A 10,670-nucleotide genomic window follows, 5' to 3' on the forward strand; every position below is an offset into this window, starting at 1 on the left:
AATCCAAACTTTTTTTTAGATCTGAAAAACAATTAACAAGCAATATCCTAAAGTGATTATAAAAACTCAGTGAACCCAGTCCTTTTTGAAAGTGCCAACTGTGGTTTCAGCAAGATGGCTATTCTCTTATCAATCATAGCTTTAAATACTCTGCAGACCATTATCTTGTGATCTCCTTGTGAGAAACAACTGTCCGGATCACATGTGGGCAATCTCAAGTCCTCTCCTTGTCCCAAAGTTCTGTTTATTCCACAGTTCTTCATTCTATTTTTCATTTTAAGAGAGCCATCTTCTGTTTACCATTTCATCTCTGGAAATGCTAGGGATTCCAAGCAATGATTTTTCTTAGTCTCCTAAACTTGTTCTTCTTTGAGTTCTAAATCATGGATTGTCCACTTCTGTCTTATTCTCACGATCCCATCAGCACTTTGATGCTACACTGTGTGCTGGAAAATCAGAAGAAAGAGGTCTTAGTTAAAGGAATGGAGTTCTGATTTCTCCTCTTCCTCTTTTTGAGCAAATTCACACCTCAGGCTGATGTCATACTGCGGCCTGTTTGCATAGGAATCTGCCCATTGTAGCTTAGCATTGGTATGAACCAGCCAACTATGTTTTTTCAACTTGTATTAGTGTTTAGTGTAAACCCATCTCTTCTGTAGTTTCTAAAAATGCTGTGCTGATGGAAAAGGGTTACATGATACCCAGAGAAACGCTAGATTGAAATTGTGACAGGAGTGACCAGATCTATAGAACATGGATCATTGAGTGCATGCTAGAGATGCCTATTGGAAAACAAGACATTTCACTTCAAAGACGCTTTTACCGATATGAAACTTGATAATTATGATATATCTCAGTGGTTCTCAACCTTTTTTTCACCATGGACCCCCTTTAAATACATTTTGTGGCCCCAGACCATGGCCACAGAAATCCAAGACTTAAGATTCAAATCATAACATTTCTTCAAGCTTTTGCCGACCCCCTGTGATGACATTGCGGACCACAGGTTGAGAATCGGTGATCTAATTGGTCTACAGTCAAAGTTCAGTAAAATCTACATGGAAGCCTTTTAAAAAAAGAAAAAAGAAATTGAAATGCTCTTACCAAATTACACTTTAGAGAACACAGATTCAACATAATTTGGAATATTTTCCCCATCACTAACTTTATTCATTTGTTTACATGCAAAACTCACTACATTTAATAGTATGTAACCTCATGGTAAGTGTAGAAAAATAATCCAAAGGTCTCCATTTTTTTGCACATTGAACTGAGATAAACTTTTTTTTAAATATATTTTTTATTTTTCAAACAAACAAAATACACAATACATTTTCCTTTTTCCTTAACAATACTATGTCGTATATCTCTTACATTTATTAACAATTATTTACATTACTTCTCTTACTTTTTTATTCCTTAATTCTAACCAGCTATAATACATGTCCCATACATCATGAAATTCAATACTTTCTTTGTCCTTCATTTCTAGAGTTAGTTTGTTCATTTCTGCCCAGTCTAAAATCTTTCCTATAATCTTTGCGCTTGTTGGTATGTTTTCATTTTTCCAATGTTGCGCATAAGTAATACGTGCCGCCGTTATAATATGTATTATGATGTATTGAAGACGCTTTTCAATTTTTAAACTAATTATACCTAGTAAAAATATTTCAGGCTTGAATTCAATTTGTTGAGATAAACTTTTTAATGATTTTCCTTCACCCTCCACCAATTTGTATTCTTTTCCCAAAGACCATGGCTTTTCTTAGAGCAACACTATGTCAGTTTTGTGCCTCCTTAAAGTCTTGGCTTCAACCTTCAAATACTTTCAAAAGCTGTCACCAAATTACGGGCAGGGGGTGTGGTGGGAAAATGAGGAGAGAAAACATAATAATCTTGGTTGAAAAGTCATATTACTAATATTGACTTTTAGCTAAATGTAAATAAAATAAAAACCCTGGCACCCGTTCGTTAATTTTGAGAGCGCCTTGCTCAGGGGGCCGTCAAAGGCATGAAGCAACTCTTTAGCCCAGAAAATTTGTGCGCTTTCTCCAGTAAGGAAACTGTGAACGCAGCATGAGGTTTGATAAAGATTTCTTCACTAGAGTGTCTATTGCTGAGAAGGGTAAGCAGCTCTTAAAAGCTGCTTGCTTCTCCATGGAACCGCCTGATTAAAGAAGAAAATGTCCAAAAGAGAATGTAACGCTCCCAGTAGATATAAGATGCCATGGACCACAAATCAGTTGCTATTACCTCAAACTATACAAAGACACTGGAGAACGTTTCCAATTTATTATTACAGATCAGAAAAGACTCCGGATGAAAAGTGGTACCTTTCTGCCCAACCTAAAGAGGCTGAGAATTCACAGAAATTCCAAGAAATAAAAATTCCAGAAATAAAATACAAGAGACTGAAGCACAATAAAATAGAAGTTAACCCTAACCGCAGATTCTTGGCTTGAGTGTTACTTTTTTTACTTATTCATTTATTATTAAATTTATTTACTGCATCTCTCAAGGTTCGAGGCGACTCTGAGCAGCGTACAAAGTGATAAAATATATGCAAATATCAAAACAATTATAAATATAAAACAGGTTAAAATTACAAAAAAAAAATAAAAAAAAATTCAAACAAACTAAGAATCTAGGTTTGGAGGCAAGAGGTGGGGATTCCTTCTCTGTTAATGCACCATCTCCAGCCAACAGCTTCTCTTTCAAGTACTCCAAGCCAACCAGCATAGACAAATTTTAAGGCATTTCCTGAAGGCTAAAAAAGAGGGAGTGGCAAGATATTGCAAAGGGTGGGGTGGGGTGTCAAAAAAGGCTCTACTCTGGATCCCACCATCTGAAATTCCTTGGTTGATGGGAACTACACTAAGCTGAGAACATTCCCATCAAAGTAACCTTGAAACAGGTTCCACCATTTTGGCAGGATGCAGGATAGATAAGAAAGCCAAGCTTTGAATACTTTGCAAAAGACCAGCCAGGTTACAAAAAGCCTCTTGGCAATAAAGACAAAATTCCAAACATGGACACATGGTAAGGAACATCTTCTTCCGGGGTCCTTCCAGATAGGTACCTCCAGGAAGTAGAATTGATATTTCACCAATGAAACTCAAAGGACACTTATGTAACAGGAAATCACAGGACCATAGAACCCACAGCTGACAATGAGCTGTTTTCTACTTTTTTAGAATGTTCCCAAAACCACAATTTTTATCTTATTCATTTGGTCCACTGGGCAAAGTGCCACTTCTTTAGAGGTTATTGTGAGTTTCTCTTACTGCCCCAGAACCCGCTAGTGCAGTGTTTCTCAACCTTGACAATTTTAAGGCATGTGGACTTCAACTCCCAGAATTCCACAGCCAGCAATGCTGGCTGTGGAATTCTGGGAGTTGAAGTCCACATGCCTTAAAATTGTCAAGGTTGAGAAACACTGCGCTAGTGCTATACAAATGCTCCTATTGACTCAGTTCCATTGATTTTGGTCTCCTGGACAAAGTCTCACTTCTCTGTAGGTCTCAGTGAGCTCCTCTTCACTCTCCCTGAATCCTCTGGTCCTATGCAAATGTTTCCAGAGACTGCAATTTAACCAGTAAACCAAACGATTTTGGTAGGATGATGGGTGAATTCAGCCACGGAGCGTTGCTGTGAGTGGAGATAGCTATAGGGAGAGATTGTGGGAAGCAGCTAGGGGAGGATAGAGAAGATTTTGATAAATGCAAAAAGAAGGAGAGGCGGGGGTTTGGTGGCTGGGGGGAGGAAACATTTCAAAGAGAGGCCATCTTAGCTTGCTATACACCTGTCTGAGACCTTCCCTTTACTATTTTCAAGATTTTTACCCTGATTATCATTAAACATGCCTTTCTGAAATCTGTGGGTTCTCACTTCCTTGATTTTGTCAGCTGTGGGAACTTTTAAAATATTTTTTTAAAAGGGGAAAGGGAATCAAGTTTCTTCAGACTCAGAAGCAGGATTATCCACGTGTGTGTGTGTGTGTGTGTGTGTGTGTGTGTGTATGTGTATGTGTGTAAAAATTAACCTGGTATATATATAAAAAAGCAGGCTTTGATTTATACAGTCACGACCATCATCTTGGCATTTTTGATGCCCTTTTCCCTTTGAATGGCTTTGCACCTCCTTGAAACCAGTGGAAGTTCTGCTCCATAGGCTTGGATTTTTAAGAAGTTTTATTTTTTTCCAGGACAGCTTTACATAAAGTAGCCATCAATTCTGGTGGGTCCATTTCCCTTCTCTATAACCAACCTTTTATCCCAATAGAAGGCCAATATTGCAGATATGAACCAATAGGTAGCAGAGACATATCCGCCAGACATTAATGCACAGTATGCTTCCAAGTGTGACGCCTTATTTGTCACACTTTTTAAAGCTGCTGCTTATTCATGTTGCAAATATTGGTGTATAAAGAGAACATTGCCAGTGTTCCACTTAAAAATTAACCATGAAAGGGGATATCTATATTGCCAAGAGGCCCAAATAAAGACAGGCTTTGAACACCTTGCAAAAGGCCAGCAGTGTTGGAGCAAACAATCTAAGGGGATAATATTCCAAGAGACAAGCACATGGCAGGAGAAGGTCTATAATTGGGGGTTGTTCTTGATGGGATTCTCAGCAAGTGGGACCTAGAGCAGGGATAGACATATACAACCCCTGTACAATATGGCTGGCTCAGGAATTTTAGGAGCCAAGTCCACAAGTCATAAAGATGCCATAGTTGGCCATCATTGACTTAAAACGCACCTCTTCTGCCCAATTTAAAGTGATTAGCACAGTGGACCCCAAACCTTTGGGCACCAGGGACCAGTTCCATGGAGAAAGCTTTTTCTGCAGACCGGAAGGGATGTGGTTTTGCATGTTGTCTGCATCCCTCAAGTGGGGCTTTGCTTGTTTGGGTGGCCCAGTTGCCAGCATGCTACAGACCAGTGCCAGTCCATGGATCAGGAATTGGAGACCCCTGAACTAGAAGACAACAAGGAAAGAGATACTTCCATAGAAATATAACTCACAATTACCATTACTGTCCTATAATCCTCTGGTGTTTTGTAAATGCTACCAGTGACTAATGTAATAGCTTGGTCCACTGGACAAAGTCTGATTTCTCTACAGCTCATGGCGAACAACACTTCCTTCTCCTGGAAACTTCTAGTGCTATACAAGTGTTCCCATTGACTCAGTCCCCAAATTAATAGCATGATCCTCTGGACAAAGTCCCATTTCTCTGCTTTGTGCTCCTCTTCACACTTCCAGAATCCTCTGGTGCTAAGCAAATACTCCCAGTAGCTGCAATTTAACCAGTAAACCATAGATTTTGGCAGGATGATGGGTGATTTCAGCCACAGAAGGTTGTTGGGAGTGGAGATAACTATAGTGAGAGACTGTGGGAACCAGCTAGTGGAGGACAGAGAAAAGTGTTGTGGGTGCAAAAAAAAAAAAAAAAAAAAAAGTGAGGGAGTGTGTGTGTGGGGATGGGGTGGGGAAGGAAATATTTCTAATCTTAGTTGATGTGCTAGACATCTGCCTGGGAATTTACGTTTATCTGAACCTGCTGTTTGATACATCGAGTCCATTCTGTCTCTTGAACAGGCTGCTTAAGGCCCCTTTTCACATTTGCACAGCTCTAGTATACCTGCTGATTGGATGGCTAGCTAATTGCAACACAATCCTCAGCTCCCAAATGTAAGTTTGGCCTAGTGGTTAAGGCTCCAGCCTAGAAACCAGGAGACTGTAAGTTCTAATCCTGCTTAGCCATAAAAGCCGGCTGAATGTCTTTTAGGCCAATCCCTCTCTCTCTCTCTGCCCAACACCCCCTCACAGACTTGTTGTTATGGGGAGCGTATTAGATAGATTCAGTAGTGGGATTCAAATATGTGAACAACCGCTTCCGGAAGTCCATTCTGAGCCTGGGCAACAAAAAATTAGTTACCGGTTCTGCCGAACTGGTGCGAACTGGCTAAATCCCATCACTGGATATATGTTATTTTTGTGAAAATAATAAAGGTAGAATAAAAATCAAATCAGATCTCGTAACACATATATAACAAATATTGAGAGATGGGCATCAAAATGTATATATTCAAAAATTCCACATTAAAACAACTAGAGAGGAAAATAACTAAACGAAAAATGATAATCTGATGTGAAAGTGGGACAGAGCAAACCTGTGAACAAGCATGAAACAGGAAAGAAGTAGAAAGTGACTGGCTGATCCATCTCTGCCTTGACCAAGGCCTACATGCCTCCTACCCAAAATAAATACTGCCCATCAACTACATATTGAGGACTGCCAGGACTGCTAAATTGGCAGCTCACCACAAAGCTTTATCCACCCTGATTGGCTGTGGGACTAGGGAGGGAGGGAGGCCATCACAGACTTCGCTGGTCTAAACAGGATTTATTGACGTGGGCAGAGAGGAGAGCCAATTTGATTTAGTGTTTAAGGTACCAGGCTAGAAAGCAAGAGACCATGAGTTCAAGTCCTGCCTTAGCCATGAAAACCAGCTGGCCAGTTGCTTTCTCTCAGCCCAGCCCACCTCACAGAAGAGTTGTTGCTGTTTTGGGGAAATAGGAGGAAGAAGGTATACTGGATATGTTCACTGTCTTGAGTTATATATAAAAATAATAAAGTTGGGGTATAAATAATTAAATAAAAAACTAAAAATATGAAAAGGTGAGGTATTATGGGGGTAATCAAAGATTATGCCTTGAATTCAGTCACAGAGGGGCATTATTCATACAAATACTTTGTATTTTGGCACCCGAGCGACCCAAACACTACCTCTCTCTGTTTTTTTTAACTCCTCTGCCAATCCCTCCTTCCGCCTTCCAGCCAATGCAAAATCCATCCGCTTCTTGTTTGCCTTTCCAAAAAGAATCAGGAAATGCTAGATGCTAATGACTACCTAATCTTCCAAAACCCCAGATAGCTTCTCGGTGGCGAGTCTTACAGACAACAGATACCTGGTACTTGAAACGCCTTCCATTCAGCTTAGCCACTCCTGATCTGAAGATCAGGTTTCCTATTTGATTGTTACGGCTACAGTTTCAAGCTGATAAAAGTGAACCTGAGATCCACTAGACCAATGAACAACTGAATTCTTCTTTCTTTTCTGTTCATCCCTCATCTGACCAAGCTTCTCTGACAAAAGCATAATTTAAAATGCTGAATCGCTTGCTGGCGAGCACACTGCCTCCTCACAATAGCTCCAATATTGCCATTAAGAAATCCATGGGCTGCCAACTTCAAAACATTTTGATTTTTTTTCCCTTTGAAAGTTCAAGTTGGTTATGGAAAACTCTTTGAGATGTCTGTAGAATAAAAGGAGTAAACGTGTTCATGAATGCTTGCTGGGCAAATCTTGCTGCATACAGGAGTTGGGTAAATTTGCTTCCCAGTATTTCTCAGCTTAGGCAACTTTAAGGAACAAGGACTTCAACTCCCAGAATTCCTCAGCCACATGCTCGGAGCTAAAATCTATATGTCTGAAAGTTGCCAAGGTGGAGAAAGGTTGTTTTAGATACCCATACCATAAAGCATCCCCTCTGGCTGATGGGATAATCAGTTTTACAAGACATTTTTATGTTCTGGGTTGGGCTAAAAGTTTGGTGCCTTCTCTGAGCTGTTATTCCTTCCTACATGTTATCCCCTTAACTGGAACTTGGAGGATTTGATTTGAGAAGAATTATTGTTGTTATTTATTGTTTTATCAATTTAATGTTGACTGGTTTTTAATGTTTGTAAGCCACCTAGAATCACTTCTAGACGAGATGGGCTGCACACAAATCTAAATAAATAAAATATTGATTGCAATATTGTTTATTTTGGTTCTAAACTCTTTCTTTCTCTTCTCCATTCCCTTCTCTATGGTCAGAAGATGGTGGATTTAAATCTCTACTCTCTAAGGCTAAGCCATTCTCAGTAGCCTTTCAAATTTAGAAGAAATTGCTTGGATTAATCAAGGAAACTCAGGTAAAATTGTTTTTAAGCCTTTGAAACAAATGGATTGTAATGGAGATAAGTCTTACCTTTTAACAGAAGTTGTGGCTAGTTAAGATGCCTTGCCTTTAGATGATAATTGCTTAATTTTGAGTCCAAGAAACATCAGGCATGTCTATATAAACATGCCTACGACTTGATCCATTATTTCCTTTGCAACATTTTAGAAGAAGAAGGTTATCAGTTTCTCACACAAAATAAGGTAGTTTTGCCTTGTCATCATGAGTTGAACAAGGTCTCCACTTGTGGTGACAAAATGCTCATGCTTCTTGGACCTCACCTTTTCAGGGATGTCTCCATGTTTTGAATGGCCAGTAAAGAGATGCTGTCATTGGAACAGGCCCTCCTCTTCCTCACAGCTGCTATTCTGCTCATATTCTTGTTCTCTTCTGTAGTGATCTGAGGGCCAAGCTACATGAACCCTATAATACTAGCAACACGGGGTTTTTGTCTTCCATCATTGTTCATGCTTAAGGCCACAAGCAAATACGTGAGTAACAGCCAAGACATAGAAACATAGGATCGGGGATGAAAGGGCAAATCCTATAGATACCAAACTAGGTAACATCCTCAGTGGTATGGCAGTGGTAATGAAACATCTGCAAGAAAACCACCCAACTCAGAGAGCACCTTGCATCCCACATTATTTAGATTAAGATGCAGCTTGGAATTTAGCTACTGAATTTCACTCTTTTCAGAACATTGCAAGTAAGTTCTTGGGGGCTGAAATGCATATCAAAATGCACTCTTAAAATAGATGTGTATTTCAAAAGAAAAGATATGTTTAAATATGTATTGTAAGACATTTGCTTCTTTTTAAAAAATTGTCAGATTAAAACAGTAGAGGAAGGAATAAAATTATGGGTAAACACAACCAGAGCCAATGAATGTGAGGCAAATGTTGCTCAGAATTCAACTAAAAAGAGCATGCTTTGCACCACATTTCCTAGCATACTGATATACGTTAAAATTCACAATTTGTATAAAAAGCTCTGTCTTTTTCGCCTTTACTTTCATGTATCTTGAAGACAGTAATATTCAGAGGCAGCTATAGAGGGAGGTCAGAAAAATCAGGTACTGTAGTGCACAATTGAAGCTCTGCCCTCCTTCTAAGGGCATAAAAGGGCAAGGCTATGATTGTGTGGTTATGGTTGCAAGATTGACCTTTTTGTCTTGCTGTGGATGCCCGTGGGGAAAAAAAAATCACTCTGTGCAGAGCTTATTACACTTGGCTCATGATTCTCCTCTGGAGTTTTTGTCCTCTAGAATAGCTGAACTTCTCTCATCTATTTCAGAAAAAGGTTAAAGAAATCACCACTGGCCCTTGACACTTTTGCACATGTGCACAAAGCTTACCTACAAATCAAAGTGAGAGGTGGAATTGCAACTCAAGAAATTAGGCTTCTGCAGAATGAGCCAAGGGTGAGCAAACTTTGGTAATTCCTTGTCGGTTCAAGCAATCTTTTTCTCTTTGATTACAGACTGATTACTGTCAAACGAACATCAGTATGGTTAAACTTGGACGTTTTGATTCCAATCCCTGGGAAGAACAATTAATCTTCCATATGTTTTCTTTTTTCTAATGTCACACGTTGCATTTGGATGTCTTTATAACCACCAAATATGATGATTTAAAGTCTCCAAACTTACTCATAAAGCATTCAACATCCGTGAATATTATTTTTGATAGCTGAGTATCATCTCCATATTTTTGGCATAATCCTCAGTCGTAAAAGCTCACCGTAGGAATTGGGATCAGTATTTCTCTCTCTAACTTACCCCACAAGGCTGTTATGGAAAGAAATGTAGGAAGTGCAATGTTTGTTACCTTCAGTCCTGGAGGTAAGATGAGATAAGAATTAATTAATAAAACAAAAATTACATTTGTTTTCAATTGTACTTTAGGCCAAATAGGGATATGCAAATGTTTGTAAAATATGTCTATTTGGATTTATCAGAATTTTATTAGCTTCCACAGAAATCCCAAAATCTCCTAAGGAACAACTTGAAAATCAGCTTTGACTTCTGAAATTCCAGAAGTGATTCCAATCAGCATCTGTGATGGGAGTGGCTGAGATACCTGTATCATAAGGATATGATTTGACCATCATATGAATGGGCGCATATGCTCAGTGAATGTTAGGACTGCTTGTAGACTGAAACAACAGCGCAACAATTTGCCTGGTTATATGTACAGTTGTTATTGTACATTCATGAGATTTCTTGCAAAAGCCCAGCCCAGCCATGTCTTTATTCATTCTGTGTTGTCCTGTTTAATTTTTGAGCCATCTATGTCTTGCTTAAAGGCAGGGCAAACCTCTAAAGAAGCCGTGAAGCATAGACTTCTCTTCCTGCTTTCATCACAACTTTATTTACAGTTCAGAGGGACTTCTGAGTGAAGGAATGGCAAACAGTTAATAAAACATTTGATGGGTATTAATTACTTTCCACTTAATTACCTGCCATGTGGATCTTGTTGAGCTATTGATTACTGGCAAACATGCATCCCACTGGGGATAGTGTGATTTAACTTTATCCAAGAAGTCAATTAGCCCAAGGAACACTGGGAGAGCTGGTTGTTTTGCCTCACTAGCTGGGGGTGCTTGCCAAGAATGGTACATAAGCCATTTATTTGTTCATTAAAACACAGAGCTAC

This window comes from Protobothrops mucrosquamatus, unplaced genomic scaffold, assembly GCF_001527695.2.
Source record: "Protobothrops mucrosquamatus isolate PMUCROS unplaced genomic scaffold, P.Mucros_1.0 scaffold3737, whole genome shotgun sequence".
Taxonomy (NCBI): Eukaryota; Metazoa; Chordata; class Lepidosauria; order Squamata; family Viperidae; genus Protobothrops; species Protobothrops mucrosquamatus.